Below are 24,586 nucleotides of genomic sequence, written 5' to 3' on the forward strand. Positions count from 1 at the left end.
CCTCCTGAACCCACCGATTCCATATTCTGCTAAAAGTCATGGGATCTCGACCAACGCGAGCAGCAATGTCGCGGTACCATAAACCGCACTCGCGATAGGCTACAATCCGACCTTAATCAAAGTCGGAAACGTGATGGTACGCATTTCTCCTCCTTACACGAGGCATCACAACAACGTTTCAGCAGCAACGCCGGTCAACTGCTGTTTGTGTATGAGAAATAGGTTGGAATCTTTCCTCATGTCAGCACGTTGTAGGTATCGCCACGGGCGCAAACCTTGTGTGAATGGTCTGAAAAGCTAATTATTTGTATATCACAGCATCTTCTTCCTGTCGGTTAAATTTCGCGTCTGTAGCACGTGATCTTGGTGGTGTAGCAATTTTAATGGCCAGTAGTGTACAATCCACAAAATAACTTAACCCCCCCCGCCCAGCTGCGACCAGAAGGCCATCATCGACAGTAGCTGACAACACAGAGGTAGTACACAACTAGTTATTCGATACCCTCCCACTTACCATCCACTTACCATCAGTAGTTCGAGTGATGCCTCATTTCGCGACATATTAGTTGTCCATACACTACTTTCGTTTAAGTCTGCAAAATATTGTCACCATCAACATACATTTCATAAACAGCAATTAAAATAATTTCGTAAACTACCGTACTTAGTACGACATACTCAACTTAAAATGGACAAAGACAAAACTTAATACTCGATCGAGGTGGTTTTTACCTCCTCGTAAATAAAAAGTCCTTCATCGGTTCCTACTATACAGACTATAACATAATAATACTTGAAATAATTTTCCACGCAAGTTCACTCTTACGAAACGTAATTTTCTTAGGGACTACTTTTTCGCGGAGCTGCACAACCTGAGATGGGGGCCTTCTCTTCATCATCTGCCCCTGCAAACTGCGTCAACTTTTCGTTCCCTCCCCTTTTGTACGCCAGACCTCCAGACACCGCTTTCCAAATCACCGTTATCATGACTTGCGCTCTTCCGGACGCTCTGTCTTATTCCAGACTTTCGAAATCACTTTCCGAACCACCGTCATCAGGACTCGACATTTTTGGGTGCTCCGTCGCTCACTCCCTGTAGGAAACGGGACAACGGCTGGTCAGTACGTGACGATTGATGGTACCACCTTCAACTGTGTGTTTTTAAAATTCCTCTATTCAGTGCTACATTGCACTCTTTTCAGACCTCTAATCTGCAATAACTGAATCAAAACTAACTATCCATCCTGCCAACATTAGATGAAATTAAACCGGCATCTGCAATTCAATTTGTGTATTATGGCCTCGCTACAGGTATCAAACAATTGGCCTGGAGCTGTCGCTGTCTCGTCCACTTGGGAACATGATTCGGACCAGTTATTGTTTGATGTGCATAGTGAGCCCTTCATGCATGAATAGATCTGCAGATGCTGGTTTAATTTTATCCCTTGTAAAGGCAGGAAGGATAGTTGGTTTTGATACAGTTGTAGCCAACTGTAGCGCTAACTAGTGGCATCAAAGGTGGTATCATCAATCCGCACATACAGTTTATGTTCTAACAACTTCTTATCTTAAATATCGTAATTCCGTAACATACGTCCTCTGAAATGAGCGAGGTCAGTGAGAGGACATATTAATGCCATTTGTCACGAGGCTAAAAAGTCACCAAAAAACATCACTTTTCAAGAATGGATTGCAATTCCACAGTGGAGCGTGTGCTGATTTGAAACATTCTGGGAGAGTGAAACTGTGTGCTCGGCTAGGACTCTAAGCTGGATCTTTGCTTTTTGCAGGTTATATTCTCACTGAGCGATCTATCGAGGCACATTTCAAGACATGCCCTCACAACTTCCCTTTCGCCAGAACCTCATCTTCTACATTCCAAATTTCACAGATGTTCTCTTACATACCTTACAGGACTAGCACTCCTGGAAAGAACTATATCGTGGAGATACAACTGAGCTACAACCTTGGGGATTGTTTCCAGAATAAATTTTCACCGTGCAGCATTATACACTCTTCCAGGAGATACAGTCCCGCTAGGTAAGCAGGTGAACTACATGAGATTTCAAAGATTTCGAGATAAGATATTGACAGAACTAAATCTGTGAGGATGGGTCATGAGCCATACTTGGATAACGTAGTCCGTGACACTTGCCCGTGAAAGGTACAAGAGGTGACAAAAATCGTGGGATACCTCTTAATATCGTGTCGGGCCTCGTTTTGTCTGGCATAGTCCAGCAGCTCGACGTCGTTGGAAGACCCATGCAGAAATACTGAGCCGTGCTGCTCTATAGCAGTCCACAATTGCAAAAGTGTTGCTGTTGCAGGATTTTGTGCACGAACTGAACTCTCGATTACTTCGCATTAATGTTGGATGGGATTCTTGGAGGCCGATCTGAGTAGCCAAACCTCGAATAGTCCAGAACGTTCTTCAAACCAATCGCGAAGAATTGTGGCCTGTTGACATGTTTGGGAACATGGAATACATAAATGACTGTAAATGGTCACCCCGTAGCCGAACATAATCATTTATAGTCAATAGTCGGTTCAGTTAGACCAAAGGACCCAGTCCATTCCATGTTAATATACCCTACACCATTATGGAGCTACTACCAGCTTTCACGGTGCCTTATTGATACGTGGATCCATGGCTTTGTAGGGTCTGCACCATACTCGAACCCTACCATCAGCTCTTACCAACTGAAATTGGGACTCATCTGACCAGGTCTCGGTTTTCCAGTCGTCTAGAGTCCAACTGATACGGCCACAAGACCAGGAGAGGCGCTGCATTCGATGTCGTATTGTTAGCAAAGACACTAGTGTCGGTCGTCTGGTGCCATAGCCCATAAACGCCGAATCTCGACTCACTGTCCTAATGGATACGTTCGTCATGCGTCCCACATTGATTTCTGATGTAATTTCACGTAGTGTTGCTTATTATTAGCACTGGCTACGCAAAAGCCGCTGCTCTCGGTCGTTAAGTGAAAGCCGTCAGCGACTGCTTTCTGTGGTGAGAGGTCAAAGCTGAAATTTGATGTTCTCGGCACACCCTTGACACTGTGGCTCTCGTAATATTGAATTCCCTAACGGTTTCACAAATGGAGTGTCCCATGCGTCTAACTCCAACTACCATTCTGCGTTCAAACTCTGCTACCTCTTGCTGTGCGAGCATAATCACGTCGTACACCTTTCACATGAATCACCCAAGTCAGATGACAGCTCCGCCAATGGACTGGTCTTTTATATCTTGTTACGCGATGCTACTACCATGTGTGTATGTGCATTTCGCTATCCCATGAATTTGGCACCGTGTAAATCACCTTGCTGAGCTTGTTTCAGTGTCAAACCACTCAGGTCATAATAGCCTCTGATGATACCTGCAGCACTAGCAGACTAAACGTTAAGCTGTGGTCACAGTGTCACCGAAGTCGGGGCAATTGCCAGACATAGGCCCAAGACTGCCAATCTTTCCAAATCAGCCTTCCAGTATGGATTGTGAGAAATATTTTAAGTTCAGTACTAGAAAGCAGCTTGTGACATCCTGAGGATGAAAAATATAACGAGGAAATGTCTGACTCTATCGACTGAAATCTCTAAATTATTGAAAATAGCAATTTTCGAACAGCTTGAAATGAAACAATAATTAACTGAACGTTACCTTGCGTTATACTATGTATGTTCTGTAGCTGTATAGCCGTTTCAGCGACATGTATATGCTTTTTGCAGCATGTCATCGGTAATAGAGGCAAAATCTGTATCACAATCTTTAAGCCTAGTTATAACCTCAGATAATTCTGTGTTAAAGTGAGAAAGGCGTCGAGTGTACATTTTGGTGCTTAAACTGTGGGAGATCTTTCTTGGATTGTGGTAGCTGGGCATTAGCTGTCGGCGAGCTATTATTACTGCTTCCTGGAGTTTTCGTTCCAGGTGGTTGTAAAGGGACACCCTCCTCTAGCATTATGTTTCCTCAGCAGAAGTAGTAGATATCAGAAATATTTTCGAATGTTGAAGAGGTCAATATTATCTCAGCTGTTTCTCTAAAAAAATTCCTATGATGAGTCTGGAATAAGACAGAGTGCCCGAAAAAGCGCCACTTATGATGACGGTGTAAGGAAGTCTAGCGTAAGAATTCAAAAGGAGCGGGAGCGAAACGTTCGACGCAGGTTGCAGGGGCAGACGCCCATCCGTGATAAAGAGGTGGAAGCATCTCAGGCCGTGCAGCTCCGCGAAGGAGTAGTAGTAGTAGTCTCTAAGAAAATTACGTTTCCAAGAGTGAACTTGGATGGAAAATTATTTCAAGTATTGTTATGTTAAGGTCTCAAAAAGGGTTCAAATGGCTCTGAGCACTATGGGACTTAACTTCCGAGGTCATCAGTCCCCTAGAACTTAGAACTACTTAAACCTAACTAACCTAAGGACATCACACACATCCATGCCCGAGGCAAGATTCGAACCTGCGACCGTAGCGGTAGCGCGGTACCGGACTGTAGCGCCTAGAACCGCTCGGCCACTACAGCTGGCGTTAAGGTCTCCATTGTAGGAACCGATGTAGGGCTCATTATCTACGAGGAGGGAAAGTGTTAATAAAGTGGATTGGATAACGTGAGTGTAGCCCGAGAAAGTTAGCAGTGGGAGTGGCAGTCCATTGTTTGAGAAAGACGAAGCAGTACTCTGATACGAGTTTCTCAACAGACATCACGGGCTGCCGATGCAACTACTTCGATCTGAAGATGATCCAGAGTGACCGAAACATGTCATATAATTAAAAATGTGCAACTGAGACTGAATAATAAATGAGAATTGTTTTAAATTTTGACATATTTCTGTTTTGCCGAATTAATTAGAACTTTTGTAATGTGTTCGTAGTCTTGCTTTTCGGTGTCACCGCAAATCATCTCGAATATCTGATTGAAAGTTTCTCTTTTCATCTCATACATTCGTAAAACCAGTCTGGTTGTTGCAATACAGTGTAGGCTACTAGTCGTGTTCTTTTCAGGACATACATAGGTTAGAATGTCCTGCCCCTTTAGCTGAGTGGTCATCGCGGCTGAATGCCACGCTAAGGGGTCTGGGTTCGATTCCAGGCTGGGGCAGGAGATTCTCTCCGCTCAGGGACTGTGTGTCGTGTTGTCCTCATCATCATTTCATCTCCATCTCCGGCGCGCAAGTCGCCCAATGTGGCGTTGAATGCAATAAGTACTTGTCCTCGGCGGCCGAACTTCCCCGAATGGGGGACTCGCAGCCCACAATGCCGTACGCTCATTTCATTATAGGTTAGAATAGATTCTAACCACTTTCATATCCCCAAAAACTGACGGAGATCGAACTCTCTGTGATTAAGCTATCAGTCAACGTTATCGGACGCCCTCTGACGACGACATCTCGCGATCGTCATCGACGCAACTCTGAAGGCAGGTTTAGGAACAGAAACAAGGGGTTAGACACTAATAATGCCCATAAAAATATTCCTGTCCTGTCGTATCCGAAATGATCTTGTTATCGAGTGGCTTTAAATTTGTCACATACGCGTATCACCGAAAACTTCCACAATTCTGAGTGTGCTGAATCGCGTGATAAATGCCGTAGAAATTCTGGTCAAAATCCTCTCTTTTACATTGTGCTATTTGTGGTGTATGAAACTTGCTGACAAATTACCAAGGAGATCATAAGAATGCAGAGAGCGGTTCACGTTGCACATCAGCGTGCGGTAGTGGCCGCATATCTCCTGGTTGGACGCACAGCAGCCGGCGTCATCCTGCCTGCGCTTGCGGCAGGCGCGGAGTCCCCGCGAACGCAAACGCAGCAAAAAGCGGCTGGCAAACAGCGCCAAGGTCGCTCGCTGACCCACTTCCCATGAACCCCCGCGCGCGGAGCCGGGTCAAGGACGGCCGCGGGGCGCGCTTCGGGGCACGCAGTGCTTCACTTCGCAGCCCGTTTTTTGCGCGTAGCAAAAATTTGAGCAAAGTGACGTCCGTCTCAGCTTCAAATGCTACACTGTGGAAGGCTCTGTTGATACACAATGACAGCACTGTACCATTAAATTCGGCCCGGGCGTCCTAAGGTCGCTCGTCGTGGTTCAGTGACTCTCTCCCACCATCCAGCTCGTAAATATTGACCTCTTGGAGGAGGAAGAGCAGGGAGAGAACCGATGAGAAAAGAGTACACTCCAAGGACAAGAAACCTATTTTTCCTCTTTTTTTTTTTAACAACTTCAGTTCTTTAATACCTTCAACAAAGGACCCATCCGAAGAGTCACTTTGTTCCTTTACAGCTCCATCTGTATTCCACAACCCACTTGACGGTGTGTGGCGGAGGATTATATCTGTACCAGTGTCAATCCCCCTTTTCCTGTTAGTTTGCGAATGGTTCGAGGGAAGAACGACTGTTGGTAAGCCTCTGTGTAGTATAGTACACTACTGGCCATTAAAATTGCTACACCACGAAATGACGCGCTACAGACGTGAAATTTAACCGACAGGAAGAAGATTCTGTGATATGCAAATGTTGCATGTCCTGTACGGGCCTTTCTGGATACAGAAAATGTTCCACTGCTGCCATAGCCAGCACATTCTCCAGATCTCTCACCAACTGAAAAAGGCTGCTCAATGGTGGCCTAGCAATTGGCTCGTCACAATACGCCAGTCACTACTCTTGATGAACTATGGTATCGTGTTGAAGCTGCTTGGGCAGCTGTACCTGTTCACGCCATCCAAGCTTTTCAGAGCATTCACACAAGGTTGACGTCAGTGGCGACACCTACAACCTGCTCACATAAGGAAAGTTTCCAACCGATTTCTCATACACAAACACCAGTTGACCGGCGTTGCCTGGTGAAACGTTGTTGTGATGCCTCGTATAAGGGGGAGAAATGCGTACCATCACGTTTCAGACTTTGATAAAGGTCGGATTGTAGCCTATCGCAGTTGCGGTTTATCGTATAACGACATTGCTGCTCGCGTTGGTCGATATGGAATCAGTAGGTTCAGGAGGGTAATACGCAACGCCGTGCTGGATCCCAACGGCCTTGTATCACTAGCAGTCGAGATGACAGGCATCTTATCCGCATGGCTGTAACGGATCGTGCAGCCAGGTCTCGAACCCTGAGTCAACAGATGGGTACGCTTGCAAGACAACAACCATCTGCACGAACAGTTCGACGACGTTTGCAGCAGCATGGACTATCAGCTCGGAGACCATGGCTGCGGTTACCCTTGACGCTGCATCACAGAGGACGACACTTTGAACACTGGACGTTACATTTCAGATGTGTTACGACCCGTGGCTCTACCCTCCATTTCTCCCTACATTTCAGCACGATAATGCACGACTGCACGTTGCAGGTCCTGTACGGGCCTTTCTGGATACAGAAAATGTTCGACTGCTGCCCTGGCCAGCACATTCTCCAGATCTCTCACCAATTGAAAACGTCTGGTCAATGGTGGCCTAGCGACTGGTTCGTCACAATACGCCAGTCACTACTCTTGATGAACTGTGGTACTGTGTTGAAGCTGCATGGGCAGCTGTACCTGTACACGCCGTCCAAGCTCTGTTTGAGTCAATGCCCAGGCGTATCAAGTCCGTTATTACGGCCATAGGTGGTTGTTCTGGGTACTGATTTCTCAGTACAACCCCCCCCCCCCCCCACCACACACACACACAGAATAGTAACCGACCACATTTTACTTACTGTGGTTGTGCGCCTGTGCTCGTAACTTAGTGCGAAAAATATGTGATTAAATGCGTAGGCGATTTATTGGAGGATAAATAGTGCGTAATTTAGTACAGCGAACTGACGTACCGGCCAAGTCTAACCTAGCTGTGCTTCGAGCTGAATTGAGATGGGCAGCTATTCCATTCCATACTGCTACAACTCTGTCCCAGAATTCATCCATCAAACACTTAGGTGACAAATGCCTTGGGTTACCGATATGCACAAGCACGACATCATCTGCAGCTAGGGGTCGTGACCACATCTGTTGGACATTAGACGACTGGAAAACCGTGCCCTAGTCAAATGCGTCCTGAATTCAGTTGGTGAAAGCTGATGGTGTAGTTCGAGTGTGGTGCAGACAGCACGAAGCCTTGGAACCAAATTGTGAACAACGCACTGTGCAAACTGATGCACCAAATTGCGTGAAAAGGTAATCACATGTCAGTTGTAGTATAATATATTTGTTCAATGAATACCCATCTGCATTTCTTCTTGGTGTAGCAATTTTAATGGCCAGTAGTGTATCTTCTCTGTGTAGCATAGGATCTTCAGGCTCTTATCGCAAGATAGACGAAGAAATACACTGATGTGGCAATAGTCATTGGATAGCTCCTACTATCGTGTCGGACCTCCTTTCGCCCCTGGATAGTGTAGCAACATGACGCGGCATGAACTAAGCTGCTGGAAATACACTGCATAGATATCGAGCCATGCTGCCTCTATAGCCGTCCACAATTGCGGAAGTGTTGCCGGTGCAGGAATTTGTACACAAACTGAACTCTCGATGATGACCCATAAATGTTTGATGGGATTCACATTGGGGGATGTGGGTGTCCAAATCATTCGCACGATCTGTCTAGAATTTTCTTGAAACCAATCGCAAACAGTTGTGGCCTGGTGACATGGGGCATTATCATCCATTAAAATCCATCGTTGAATGGCTGCAGATGCAAGTGACCATTTCCAGTCAGTGGTCGCTGTAGTTGGACCAGAGAAAACACTTCATTTCATGAAAACACAGCCTACACTATCATGGAGCCACCACCAGCTTGACATATTGGATCCATGGCTTCGTAGGGTCTGCCTCACACTCGAACCCTAACATCAGCTCTTACCACCTAAAATCGGAACTCATCTGATCAGACCACGGTTTTTCAGTAGTCTATCGTCCAACCGATACTGTCACAATCCAAGTGAGGCGCTGCAGGCAATATAGTGCCGTTAGCAAAGGCACTCGTGTCTGTCGTCTGCTGCCAGAGCCCATTAACGCCAAATAGCGCCGCGCTGTCCTAACAGATATGTTCGTCGTACGTCCCACATTGATTTCTGGACTTATTTCACGTAGTGCTGCTTGTCTGTTACCACTGACCTCTGGGTTATGTCTCATAAATGTTCGATGGGATTCATGACGGACGATTTGGGAGGCCAAATTATTCACTCGAACTGTCCAGAATGTTCTTCAAATCAATCGCGAACTGTTTTAGCCCACTGACATGGCGCACTGTAATCTATAAAAGTTCAATCGTTGCTGGGGTACATGAAGTCCATGAGTAGCTGCGGATGGTCTTCAAGTACCCGAACATAACTATTTCAGCAATGACAGGTTAAGTTGGACCAGAGGATCCAATCCATTCCACGTAAACACGGCTCTCTCCATTATGGAGCCACAACCGTCTTGCACAGTGTCTTGTTGGCAACTTGGGTCCATTGCTTCGTGGGGTTTGCGCCACATATGAACCGTACCATCAGCTCTTACAAACTGAAATCGTGGCTCTTCTGACCAGGCCACAGTTCTCCAGTCGTTTAGGGTCCACCCGATATGGTCACGAGCACAGGAGTGGTGCCGGCCGGTGTGGCCGAGTGGTTCTAGGCGCTTCAGTCTGGAACCCCGTGACCGCTACAGTCGCAGGTTCGAATCCTGCCTCGGGCATGGATGTGTGTTATGTCCTTAGATTGGTTAGGTTTAAGTAGTTCTACCTGTAAGTTCTATGGGACTGATGACCACAGATGTTAAGTCCCATAGTGCTCAGAGCCATTTGAACTATTTTTTTGAACAGGAGTGGTGCTGCAGGCGATATTTGTGGACATTAATCACTGGTTCCTAGCCAATTCTTCGTCACTAAACTTTGAAAAAACACACTACATGCAGTTCAGAACTTGAAAGGGGTGTCCCACTAGTATATGCCTAACATACGATGACAAGCAGACGGAAGAAGTGGACGGTGTTAAATTCTTGGGATTACAGCTTGATGAGAAATTGAACTGGGAGCAGCACACCACAGAACTGCTGAAGCGTGTTAACAAATCCCTATTTGCAATGCGAATTGTCAGACATAGGGGATATAAAAATGAAAAAGCTGGCATACTATGCTCACTTTCATTCCATAATGTCATATGGGATTATTTTTTGGGGTAATTAAGCAGGCCAAGCTAAAGTTTTCCGGGCACAAAAACGTGCAGTAAGAGTTATATGTGGTGTTAACTCAAGAACATCCTGCAGAAGCCTGTTTAGGGAACTAGGGATACTAACTACTGCTTCCCGATATATTTGTATCTTAATGAAATTTGTTATTAAAAATAAATCACTTTTTCAAACCAACAGTTCAATTCATGGAATCAATACTAGAAATACGAATAATATTCACAAGGATTGAAAGTCACTTACTCTGGTACAAAAAGGTGTGCATTATTCAGGAACACACATTTTCAATAGCTTGCCAGCAGCCTTAAAAAGCTTAACAACCAATGACATTCAGTTTAAGAGAAGTCTAAAGGATTTATTGGTGGACATCTCCTTCTACTCCATTGATGAATTTCTCAATAGAAGCAACTGATTTGTATATATATATATATATATATATATATAGTACAATATAACTTTTGCACAATTTCAGTTCAATAATGTGTTAATTGTAAATAAGTATTATAGTAGTTCTATTACATGTTAATTACCTTATTAATAAAAAATTTTTTTATTTAAACTCAGTGCATTAGTGTTTGTATAATGATTCTTTCACATAGTGTTCATTAAAAAAAATGACGATCATTCCACTTGGGACCTGTAGAATGGTACATTAGCTTATTTGTTTGAGTTGTAAATATTTGTCATGTTTTATTGTTTTTCTGACATGTTCTACATCAGGAGGACCTCCTCACTACAGATCAATTGGAATGAAAGTAAATCTAATCTAATATACAATGTGCTGTTAGCAAAGCCACTGGCGTTGGTCGTCTGCTACTGTGGTCCATAAACCCCGAATTTCGCCACACTGTCTTATGTTGATTTCTGTAGTTATTTCACGCAATTTTGCTTGTCTTTTAGCGCTGAAAGCTCTGCGCAAACAGCCGGCCGCTGTGGCCGATCGGTTCTAGGCGCTTCAGTCCGGAACCACGCGGCTGCTACAGTCACAGGTTCGAATCCTGCCTCGGGCATGGATGTGTGTGATGTCCTTATGTTAGTTAGGTTTAAGTAGTTCTAAGTTCTAGGGGCCTGATGACCTCACATGTTAAGTCTCATAGTGCTCAGAGCCATTTGAATCATTTTCTTCGTTAACGCCACTGCTCCCGGTCGTCAAGTTAAGGCCGTCGGCCATTGTGTTCCCGGCACACACTTCACACTGTGGATCTAAAAATAGTCCGTAACGGTTTCCGAAATGGAATGTCCCATTCCGTGTTCAAAGTCTGATAATTCCCGCCGTGTGCCCATATTCACGTCGGAAACGTTTTGACACAAATCAGCTGAGAATAAATGACAGCTCCGCGAAGCACTGCTCTTTCATACCCGTGTGCGCGATGCTACCGCCATCTATATCACATCGCTACCTCATGACTTCTGTCGCCTCAACGTATTTTACAGGAATCATGGCCCTTGAAAACTATGGTTCAAATGGCTCTGAGCACTATGGGACTCAACTGCTGTGGTTATCAGTCCCCTAGAACTTAGAACTACTTAAACCTAACTAACCTAAGGACATCACACACATCCATGCCCGAGGCAGGATTCGAACCTGCGACCGTAGCAGTCGCACGGTTCCGGACTGCGCGCCTAGAACCGCGAGACCACCGCGGCCGGCTGAAAACTATGCAAGGTATGTATTTATCCATTCAGAGACAACTGGAACCTGTTTTGAATGCGTACGGGTTTCCTACACAGTACTGGGCATGACGATGTGTTGTGTTATGCCGGCCGCGGTGGTCTCGCGGTTCTAGGCGCGCAGTCCGGAACCGCGCGACTGCTACGGTCGCAGGTTCGAATCCTGCCTCGGGCATGGATGTGTGTGATGTCCTTAGGTTAGTTAGGTTTAAGTAGTTCTAAGTTCTAGGGGACTGATGACCACAGCTGTTAAGTCCCATGGTGCTCAGAGCCATTTGAACCATTTTTGTTGTGTTATGTTTCCATATTTTTGTCCATCCCCTACACAGACTGTTGGAGTCACATTATGCAGACAGAAACGACAACAAGTGACTATCCACGGGTCTCGCACATAACGTAGTATTAGCCACCCGTAACCAGCTCACTACATTCTGTCCTTGCCGAAGTTACCTGTCTTTCAGTTCCTAACAAATCCTTCATAGGACGTTAGGGCAGGTCGTTCGCATGGCCAGTACTAGTAATGCTTCACGACTGTATCTTTGTAACTATTGTTATTGCACAGCTAAGATGTATTGTTCGTCAGTGTGTCAAATACGGTGATGAACGACTCCGAAACACAATGTTGCCTTTCTAGCGTGACGTACAGTTGCGGATCTACCGGCTGTCGACTTATTTAGGTCAGCTTGCGGTTAGCTCGTGTACTGCTGTCCGCTATCGCAATTTTCCGCCGCTATGCAGTAGTGGACGTTTCCCTTGATATTGTGTGACACAGAAAGATCTTCCGTGACGCGAGTGAATTCTGTCGCCTGCCAGTAGCCTGCAGGTGCCCTTACAAACTTCTCGACGCCTCCTGCGGACGTTTCCGGTGACCTTGTTTCTTGTTCCGTTGTGTCACCTTCGGAAACAGACTACAGTCAGTCCTCCAACGTTTCTAACTATTCAACTGCACTGTGGAAATTTGACGGAACGCTACTCCACCCACCCATTGTGTTTACGGGAAAATAACCTGGCAACGATTTGGAATTTATTCTGGGGTAAGAGTGCGCCGTTATTGGTGGCGCAAATGAAGTTTCCTGCCCGTTTACTATATTTTCGTTCCATGTATCTTCCGTGTTTTATATTTGCGACAACTTGACGTAACATGGGACGTGCCGATACAAGTAAGATAATTTTTTTCTGTATTAAAACATACCTACATGCTGGTCATTTAACAACTGGATTTAAAAGTAGAACTGTATTCTACTACAAAATTTTCTAAATTGAAACCCTATTGAAGCACTATCATCCGTTCATTTACGAAATAAAACTAGATGTCAAGTAGACACCATTTCAGTTTGTATTTGAAAACTTTCATTGTATTCCGGAACTTTTAATTCACAAGAAAAGCGCTAAAACATTTTTGAGACTGAATAAATGGTTCAAATGTCTCTGAGCACTATGGGACTTACCATCTGAGGTCATCAGTCCCTAGAACTTAGAACTACTTAAACCTAACTAACTTAAGGACATCACACACAGCCATGCGCGAGGCACGATTCGAACCTGCGACCGTAGCGGTCGCGTGGTTCCAGACTGAAGCGCCTAGAACCGCTCGGCCACAGCGGCCGCTTGAGACTAAATACTTCGTTCCTTTCTGTTGGTAGAATGAAGTTAAATTGTGGATAATGGAAGCTATTTTGGTCATAGTGCTCTCTCCCTTTTTCTATTGATGACATATCTTGCCTTGCACTGAATTTAATGATCTATTTTTCTGTGTTTTGCGAATATTTACCGAGAATGGATCAATAACGAAACTTTTTTCCATAAGGAATGTTGCGCACAGCGACTGTGGACTATAATGTTGGACAGGTAATCAGCAATCAGTCGCAGTCGCAATTCCATTAGTTTTCATCGCTTTTGTGCATCTAGATTTCGTCTTTACAGTTTTCAGTATCTCATTTATTGCTCCTTCTATTGTTGCACCTCTTCGGGCTTGACTAAATGTGTTTATCATTCTAATCCATTTACTTCGGTCGCCAGACATGACACAGATGTCATCTCTCAGCAAAGGAAACTTAGAGTGTTTTAATGTGTGCGATGAAGACATATTCGTTTAGAAAGAGCATCAGTTTAAAGATCAGTATTTTTGGCTCCGCAACAGAAAATAGTATAACTTGAGGAATAACGATATGAATACTGTAATCACATTGAATTCATAGTTGCAAAACGTTTTTAAAAATTGTTGCAATTTACTTGCGTGTTCGATGTCGATGGCAAATGAGACAGCTAGTCATGCCGACCGATGACCACTGCTAGTAGCGTTGTGTGGCACTGATTGTAACAACGGCGCCTTTGAATAGCGGCGTTATGCCCTTTTACACGATGAGCGAACTTGTAATGGATTGACAACCAGAATGGCGGCCGTATATCGTGTGAACGGGCTCACTATTATGATCGCGTTAATAACGACGCTCGATAATTCTAGGGATATATTAGGTACTAGTGCCCTCACTCTAGATGCGCGAGCTAGAGGCTGTCTGCTGTGGTCACGTCTCTATTGAGTGCTGAGTCTGCCATATTAGTTTCTGGTGCACTTTTCGTATGTCGAGTTTTGTTTCTGTTTATAGTCGTTTCGTTTTCACAAAAAAAAAAAGGTTCAGATGGCTCTGAGCACTATGGGACTCAACTGCTGTGGTTATCAGTCCTCTAGAACTTAGAACTACTTAAACCTAACTAACCTAAGGACATCACACACATCCCATGCCCGAGGCAGGATTCGAACCTGCGACCGTAGCAGTCGCACGGTTCCGGACTGCGCGCCTTCGTTTTCACAAGGAACTTTCTGAGCACGTGAGTGTAGTGCTCTTTTCGTAAATATTTTCACTGAAATTTTTAAAAGTTTGTAAATTTCCTAAATAATGAATGATACGCTAGTGTGAAATCACGACTTTGGCACTGTTATGCTAGTAGGGGTACGCTGTGTTTACGTTTATTATTTAAACATGCTGCGACAAGATCTTGTACGCGTTTGTAGTTAGGATCTAGTACGCTTGGAGCGCTTCAGAAGACTATAATCTATCTTGAACAATTTCGTTCATCGTGTAAAAAGGGCTTCAGTTGGGCAAATGAGCCGTCCGGGATGACCGAGCGGTTCTATTCGCTACAGTCTGGAACCGCGCGACCGCTACGGTCGCAGGTTCGAATCCTGCCTCGGGCATGGATGTGTGTGATGTCCTTAGGTTAGTTAGGTTTAAGTAGTTCTAAGTTCTAGGGGACTGATGACCTCAGAAGTTAAGTCCCATAGTGCTCAGAGCTATTTGAACCATTTTTTGGTCAAATGAATACACGGTGTGCAATGTGGGAGCGTCCGTCTATGCAGTAGTAGTCAGAGCGACTGCATGGCCGTGCTCACCTTGTAAGTGCTAAAGTGCGCGGGGGACGATTGTGACATCTCTGCGGCGGCGCCTGTGTGTTAGAACGTAATCAGCGGCGATAGGACCAGAGTCGCGGAAAGAAGACACGGTTACGGCACTTTCGCAGTCGCAGTCGCAGGAATTGCTGATGCACGTCGGTCGCGCCAGACTAAACAGCCAAAGCACTATTACGCGGGAGCCACGTGCCATTGCGAAAATGCACTGCCTCTTGCGTGGCCGACGGAGTATCGAGATATCGCTACAATACCAGCCCATAGACTGCTGAGCAATGCGACCCAGTTTTGCGAGTAAACAACTAGTCTCTCCCTCGAGAAACACCATTAAAATTCCCTTCCGGCTAAGTTCATTCATGCTTCACTACCTCTCTCGCCAATTAAACCATTGATCCGCAACGCTTTTTGAAGTACACCAAGTACGCTGTCTTGCAATCCTTGCAGTTCGTTTCAAAGATTGAGCGTGTATCAGGTACGTAGCAAGCACGTTGTACAAAGCACGAAACATACGTCTCTGTAAAGTTACTCGGTGCAACGAATATGAGTCAACAATATGGTTGACAAGTTACATGTAATTTGTTTTCCTGGTGACATGACTGTAAAGTGCAGAGATGCTTCATTTGGTTAACAAATATATCTGAAAACGATTTCCACATTTCAACAAAGGCACTTACAACCATCATCCACAAATTTATTTTTATACCTTGTCTGTATCAACGAAGGTTGCTATTACCTGTCAGTTGCGTGTGAAGCGTCTATAAAATGGAACGCCACCAAGCCACAAATAAAGTTTCTGGTACGAATAACCCCTGGAGGCTTTTGAAATAATTTTTTATGTGAAATTCAGTTTGTTTTGGTTTGACGCCCTGGTAACCGATTTTACGGAGGGTAAGACTTCATTTTACATGTCGTATACGAATAGTCACTACAAAAATAAAATTTCAAATAAACTCATCCATGTTGAAGAAGTGGGGCAACGGCCTTGCCGCAGTTGATACACCGGTTCCCGTGAGTTCACCGATGTTAAGCGCTGTCGGGCGTGGTCGGCACTTGGATGGGTGACCATCCAGGCCGCCATGCGCTGTTGCCATTTTTCGGGGTGCACTCAGCTTCGTGATGCCAATTGACGAGCTTCTCGACCGAATAGTAGCGGCTTCGGTCAAGAATACCATCTTACGACTGGGTGAGCGGTGTGCTGACCCCACGCTCCTCCTATCCGCATCCTCCACCGAGGATGACACGGCGGTCGGATGGTCCCGGTAGGCCACTCGTGACCTGAAGACGGAATGCCTTATGTTGAAGAATTGGAGTGATAACGACCGTGGCAGTCGAGAATAAGCGCTAACAAATGTTCAACCTCTCTCAATGCGAATAAATTAATTGACAAAATTACTTGTTTCATGTATCTAGTTTCCATCAACAGGCTATAAAATAACGTATTTTGAAAATCTTAAACATGGCGCGATTCAGCAACTGCATAAATTTGAAGAGATTGAAAAAAATCAGCCAACCAGTTGCAGAGCAAAGGTTTATTTAGCCCTTGATCTAGGTTTCGATATTTATAAAAATATCTTTTTCTTCTGGAGTGGGCCTTGTTATATCACTTAGTGGTACATTACATTAGCTGTAGCCGAGCGGCTCTTGTCATACACAAAACTGATATAAAAATCGGAAACATCACATACCATTGCTTAGGACAGCAGTCAGACTACACTCAGCGTACGTCAGAATAAATGCACGAATGTATTCGCCTATTGCTAAAGGCTCTAGTCTACATGAAATTTTATTCATATAGAGACGACGCATCCTGGAAAACATGCCAAGATCTGTGGACAGTATTTTCTGTGTGTGGTGACTATACCGACAACATTCAGAACTGCTCTCGCATGGCCGGCCGCTGTGGCCGAGCGGTGCTAGGCGCTTCAGTCCGGAACCGCGCTGCTGCTACGGTCGCAGGTTCGACTCCTGCCTCGGGCATGGATGTGTGTGATGTCCTTAGGTTAGTTAGGTTTAAGTAGTTCCAAGTCTAGGGGACTGATGACCTAAGATGTTTAGTCCCATAGTGCTTAGAGCCATTTGAACCATTTTGAGCTCTCGTATGCCCGTATAACGGCTCTGCAGCTACCAGTAATGCCTCTCATTTCCGGATAGAGTTTCTCTGGAGGCTGGGAATGGTTCGCAGTAGATCTGCTGAGGCAGCTGTTCATGGATGTAAAGCGTTTCGCGTTTATACTATTATCCAGGAATAGAACTGTCCACTCACGATGCGTTAGGTCAAGTTGATGTACTCCATGCAACTGTATCCATACTCTGAAAGCCTCTGTGAAATTGCATGGCGGAGCGTACTTGACAACGTACCCCGTGTAAGAGTTTATTCCCATTCAATTCGCGAATGTAGTTCGGAAAGGATGAGTGTTTACAGCCTGTCTTTGCGCTATAATTGATCTTGTGGAAGTCTGTAGTTCTCACGGACGTGGGACAGAGGCTGATGATGCAAACAGAGAAAACGAGCCACATCCGTATCGTCAAAGAAATTTATTTAAAACGATTAGTTTCGGTGCAACACTTACGCCATGTTCAGGTCCACTATAAACCAAAATTTTCATGCCTTGATCCACACGTATCGTAGAACCCATGTATTACTAGTTATCGTGGACTGCATACATCGGGAGTGTATAGTCTACAATGTGTTGTCACCACTGTGACCACATGGACATATCCACGACAATTAGTAATAAATGAGTTCTGGGTCAAAGAAAGATACTCTTTTAGTTTATAGTGGACCTGAAGATGGCGTAAATGTTGCGTCGACATTAATTGTTTGAAATAAATATCTTTGATGATACGGATGTGGTGGTTCGTTTTCTTTACATAGTAATTAATCTTGGCAAGTTGGTATGTAGGACGCATTAGCACATTCTTACGTTCACCGCTTGGCACTGATTCTCCAAATTTACCAAATATGTTTTCACAGGACAGTCTGTATCTGACTTCAAGCGTTTGGCAACTCACTTCTTTCAGAATCTTCATGGAGCCCTCCTCCAGACCAAACACGCCTGTGACCAATGGTACTGCCCTTCTGTGTCTAAGTCCACTATCCCCTGTTAGTTCTATTTGGCACGGGTCTCACGCATTCTAGGTTGAGTCGCACGAGTGTTTCGTAAGCAGTCTCCTTTGTAGACTAGTTGCATTTCCCTAGTATTCAACTGATGAAAGGAGGTCTGTTGCTACCTTCAATTACTGGACCGTATATGATCGTTTCGTCTCACATCGACATAAATTCTTACACCCTGATGTTTGTAAGAGTTCACAGACGACAATTGTAAGTCATTGGTACAATGATCATGGAATACTAAATTTTTGCATTTTGTGAAAGGGAAAGCGTGTTCTCATATTTATGAACATTTAAAGCAAGTTTACAGTTATCCCACCACTTTTAAGTTTTATTAACAAACGACTGGATACGCTTGCAGCTATTTTCAGATAGTGCTTCATTATAAGTAACTGCATTATTTGTAAAAAGTCTGAGGTTACTATTAATGTTGTCTACCACCACAAAATATGTTTTCGCAGTACAAACACTTCAGTCTTTGTCAGTAATTCACATATTTGTGGATATTTCTGAAGGCTGTTCCGCTCTTAAATGCAGAACTACTTGTATAATAGTGCAAGATCGTAAATGCGTCTTCTACACTCCTGGAAATTGAAATAAGAACACCGTGAATTCATTGTCCCAGGAAGCGGAAACTTTATTGACACATTCCTGGGGTCAGATACATCACATGATCACACTGACAGAACCACAGGCACATAGACACAGGCAACAGAGCATGCACAATGTCGGCACTAGTACAGTGTATATCCACCTTTCGCAGCAATGCAGGCTGCTATTCTCCCATGGAGACGATCGTAGAGATGCTGGATGTAGTCCTGTGGAACGGCTTGCCATGCCATTTCCACCTGGCGCCTCAGTTGGACCAGCGTTCGTGCTGGACGTGCAGACCGCGTGAGACGACGCTTCATCCAGTCCCAAACATGCTCAATGGGGGACAGATCCGGAGATCTTGCTGGCCAGGGTAGTTGACTTACACCTTCTAGAGCACGTTGGGTGGCACGGGATACATGCGGACGTGCATTGTCCTGTTGGAACAGCAAGTTCCCTTGCCGGTCTAGGAATGGTAGAACGATGGGTTCGATGACGGTTTGGATGTACCGTGCACTATTCAGTGTCCCCTCGACGATCACCAGTGGTGTACGGCCAGTGTAGGAGATCGCTCCCCACACCATGATGCCGGGTGTTGGCCCTGTGTGCCTCGGTCGTATGCAGTCCTGATTGTGGCGCTCACCTGCACGGCGCCAAACACGCATACGACCATCATTGGCACCAAGGCAGAAGCGACTCTCATCGCTGAAGACGACACGTCTCCATTCGTCCCTCCATTCACGCCTGTCGCGACACCACTGGAGGCGGGCTGCACGATGTTGGGGCGTGAGCGGAAGACGGCCTAACGGTGTGCGGGACCGTAGCCCAGCTTCATGGAGACGGTTGCGAATGGTCCTCGCCGATACCCCAGGAGCAACAGTGTCCCTAATTTGCTGGGAAGTGGCGGTGCGGTCCCCTACGGCACTGCGTAGGATCCTACGGTCTTGGCGTGCATCCGTGCGTCGCTGCGGTCCGGTCCCAGGTCGACGGGCACGTGCACCTTCCGCCGACCACTGGCGACAACATCGATGTACTGTGGAGACCTCACGCCCCACGTGTTGAGCAATTCGGCGGTACGTCCACCCGGCCTCCCGCATGCCCACTATACGCCCTCGCTCAAAGTCCGTCAACTGCACATACGGTTCACGTCCACGCTGTCGCGGCATGCTACCAGTGTTAAAGACTGCGATGGAGCTCCGTATGCCACGGCAAACTGGCTGACACTGACGGCGGCGGTGCACAAATGCTGCGCAGCTAGCGCCATTCGACGGCCAACACCGCGGTTCCTGGTGTGTCCGCTGTGCCGTGCGTGTGATCATTGCTTGTACAGCCCTCTCGCAGTGTCCGGAGCAAGTATGGTGGGTCTGACACACCGGTGTCAATGTGTTCTTTTTCCCATTTCTAGGAGTGTATTTTTCAGTGACTTCAGTTTGTTTACGTTATTAAGTAACTTCTCTCTTTGACACATGAAGCTCTAATCGATACACTAATGTGTATGTGATGATCGGCCAATACTCTCCTAGCATTAGTTTTTTCCATACTTAGTATTACATAGTGAAAGGGTGCTCAGCTCTATTTAACAATTAACGTTGTTTGTGGACCAATGTTAAAGATTTTAGTTTATGGTACGAAGTATACCGCTAGGAAGACCTATGAAGCACAGTCAGTACAGAGCGTTTCATAAAGGAAATCTTCAGTCTTAGTTACAGTGTACAAATTTACGTGATACTAAGTTAATGCGTGATCTTTTAAATACAGTACCTCAAACGCTGACGTAGTAGATCAAAACGGGTTGTAAGATGATTGTTCATACAACTGTGTGTTTTTCTGCGAAGATGTCGGCCTTCATCAAAAGTGAGTGTAGTTCAGTAGTGCATGAAATACATGTTGGAGCGTCATTGTCCACACTGAAACGCCCATTCGACAAGGACACATTACTTTCACACTTTTCGCTTTAAGCAACGCATTTATATTGTTTCACTGAATAGGACAATCGTTTTATTTTTATCTTTCTAAGTTGCATGAAAATTTGCTAACGCATAAAAGCTGATGCGACCTTGGAAATATTTAACCACGAGGTCAGAAATAGAGTTACTGATTCGTACGTGTATGCACCATTTATCACGACGGAGAGAAATTTTACCGCTGTGTGTTTTAAGACATGAACTTAACTCGTAGAACGGAAGCAAACATTTAAAAACAGTACACAATCTTCTGATAAAACTGATTAATTTACGATGACGCTGGATCAATAACAGAGCGGTAACAGTGAACAATCTAAAGTTAAACGGTCTTGCCTGCACCTACGTGAGAAATCCCTTCCCCTGTCGCATCACCCCTGTTATGTTTGCAAATTAATCCGTGGGTCACCTCGTAACAGAGCTGCTGGTAAGAGAAAATACTACCACCAATTCGACTTCTTTTAGTACATCAGTGTAGAGTTCAAACATACATTCACATATCTAGAGAGGCAGCTACGAAGACCCGCCGCTGGAGAGTAATTAAACTGCTGAGAAACCGCATTTTAGTTGGTCAGACGTGAGTGCGTAAGTGATTGAGATTAATGAGGTTAGACACTGACATATTTTTCTGTTCTCTATAAGACGCCGCTACGGAAACTCTTGGCTGGAGATAGTGTGGAATGGAAAAAGTGGAGCTCAGTGTCGTGATTGGTCCAAAAGATCAAGGATATAGTAGTTCATTCGTCTTGTAGTATTTCCCAATGAAATAGATAAGCACTGCAATAGAAAAATGCACTTTCAAGGTGACCTACAAATAGGGAAGAGGTCAAACGAGTTGCATAAATATCGGCCTAGTGTCCTAACAGAAAGAGTGACGTATTTGGGTCATGGCGCATTTATGTTGGGATGACAGTAGGTTAACATCAACTAGTTCCAAAGAAATATCTTATTGTTCGTGAATACTGACAGCCGATTTTTTGTCTAGTAATAGTATGTTCCGTAATATATTCTGTGAAATTAAACGATGTACGTCTGACTCACTTCAGTACCTCAATCGCAGTCTTTCGCTACCAGTACTGTTCTATAAAACATCCGTGGCACCACTTTCATAGCGTCATACGTTATTTCCAACATGGTAAGGTGTAAAATCGAGGTTCACATACTTCTAATTTTGAACCGGATCTCTTTCCAACACGAGGTTGCGAGTACGTTCTGGAACAGACGGTAGCCTGTGACTAAACTATTTATTGCAGTGTTGTTTCTATTACATACGGCAGTATTATGTGGGTAACAGGACGTTTCGGAACACAAAGGGCTGATAACGAGACACATTTAAGTTGATCAACGATAGAGCTCCAGTTGCGCGATAGAAGAGTTCACAGCAATAGAAAACTATAGCTGGCTCACGTGCAGTATTATATGGAATCACATACTAATTCATAACTGCAGTTTAAATACAAATTATTGTAATCACACAGCTTTGCTAAGCAATAGAGTAACATTAGATTGAACGCTTATGAAGACGGTACATAGAACCGCATACAGGGGGTGAGAAGGAAGGAGGGGGGGGGGGGATAGGCGTGGGGGACGTAGACAAAAATATGGAAACATCAAATGCACAACACATTATCATTCCTAATACGGTGTGGCATGCAGCACAGCTTCCAGGAATCATGGAATGGATAAATACAAGTCCTGCATGGTTTTTAAGGGAAACTTATTCCATTTTTCCTGCAAAATAGTGGCAAGTTCAAGTAAAGACGATGCAGGTGCACAGCGGCCAAGCACCCTTCTTTCGAAAGTAGACCACGAAGGATCAATAGTACTGGGATATGGTGACTGGTGGTGAGGGAGATGCAACAGTTCATCCTCGTGGTCACAACACCACTCTAGCCCACATGAGCTATATGGACAGAGGCCTGTCATCTTGAAACAGAGCATCGTCATTGGGGAACAAACGTTGCCTAGTGGGACGGACCTGATCAGCCAAAATGGCCACATAATCCTTGGAATAAAGAGACCTTGCAAAATATCCATGGGATCCATGAAATACCACAACATGCTGCCCAATTCGTCACGAACCCCCCATACTTCACTCTTGGGACATAAACACGATCAGTATTTGGAAACTGTGTGAAAAAAAGACTCATCCGACTAAGTTAATTTCTCCTATTCCTCCATAGTCTACATTTTGTAGCTTCGCTACCACGTTTTCCTGCTCCAGGCACATGCATCATTGGTGTATAGTTTTTAAATTCCAGCTCGCTCTGCAGTTCCCTGCTTACTGCGGTTCCTTTGTGTTGTTTTGGTGCTAACATGGTTTACGAGTGCGGCGTTCAGTTCTGCAATTCCTTTTGCTACTGTCGTCCTCTTATTTTTTGTCACAATCGTCTTCAGTGACAGCCTGTCACAGTTACTCAAAAAACACTTTCGTCCGCGTTGCGACTTAGCGAATGTTTTTCCACTTACACTGTACGCGGCATAAATCTCCGACAGGTACCTCTTCGAACACCAAGCAATTCGGCTACTTTAGCTACTGAAGCATCCACCGTACGAGTACCACATTCGAATTCACTTTGCTCCGACGTAATGTATTCACAACGGCACAGAACACTATTCTCACCATGAGTCACACTTGCAACTTATTGAGGACACTGCAAAAGCGCCGTTCGTTGTCAAACACAACAGAACGGCCTGCAGGCTTAGCTAGCATCTGCTTTTATGTTCAAGCATTTTTGCCCACCACTGTACATGGGGCAGGAACAACAGCGTGCTGAGACCAGGGTCTGAAACTCGTATCGTGCACGAAAAATAAGGCCCATAACCAATCTGCTGGGGCTGCTGACGCAGTAGTATGTTCTTGTGGGTACTAAAGGACTTGGTATTCCTGCCAGGATGGCTTAGACGAGCATAAATAGCGTAATTAACTAATTTTAATCATGTAACAAAACATTGATCAGGATGTGTCAGGAATGTAAGAGTCTGTGACGATGGTCCGAGGTAAGTTCACAGGGACCGAACGGTTGTGGCAACAGATTGACCTCTACACCGTATCATCAGAGGAGCGCTCGTTACTGATCACATACCGAACGCTCCACTAATTGCGACCGACAAAGTTTGGACCACAAGGAAAATATTGCTGGAGCCATCGTTTTTAATGATCTCCACAACGCCGAAGCAATAATCGTGGTGCCTTTGCAAGAACCTCCCACTTGTACTAAACCTTCAGAACAGTCTCAGTTTAGCCAGTTTTTTATTCTATCGCGCCTTGTCCCGCGGGTACGCAGGGTCGGCCACGGTTAACCGGATTTGGCATGTTAATGTTAAGGGGTGGCCGGATGCCCTTCCTGCCGCCACCCCGTACCCCCCAGGACGGAAACAGTGTACCCCAGCTGTCTGCGTCTAGTGTAAATCGTGAAATAGTGTGAATATGTTTCAAATGTCTGTAAGTCGTGTAACAGAGGTGAGACGTGGGGACAAGCCCGGTATTCACCTAGTAGGATGTGGAAAACCGCCTAAAAACCACACCCAGTCTCAGTTTAGCCAGTAAGTCAGCAGAAATGGTATAAGTGGCGTACGGTATGGCCGGCCGTGCTTTTCCGTCTGAGTTCTGCGGAGATTAAGACAACCTGTCCTTGTACTACCTTAGTGAGTCGTCGTGTAGGATTCTTTCTGTTTTTCCGAGAAGCTCTCGAAGCTTATGTCCCTCGCA

The sequence above is a fragment of the Schistocerca nitens genome, chromosome 8 (genome assembly GCF_023898315.1).
Source record: "Schistocerca nitens isolate TAMUIC-IGC-003100 chromosome 8, iqSchNite1.1, whole genome shotgun sequence".
Classification (NCBI taxonomy): Eukaryota; Metazoa; Arthropoda; class Insecta; order Orthoptera; family Acrididae; genus Schistocerca; species Schistocerca nitens.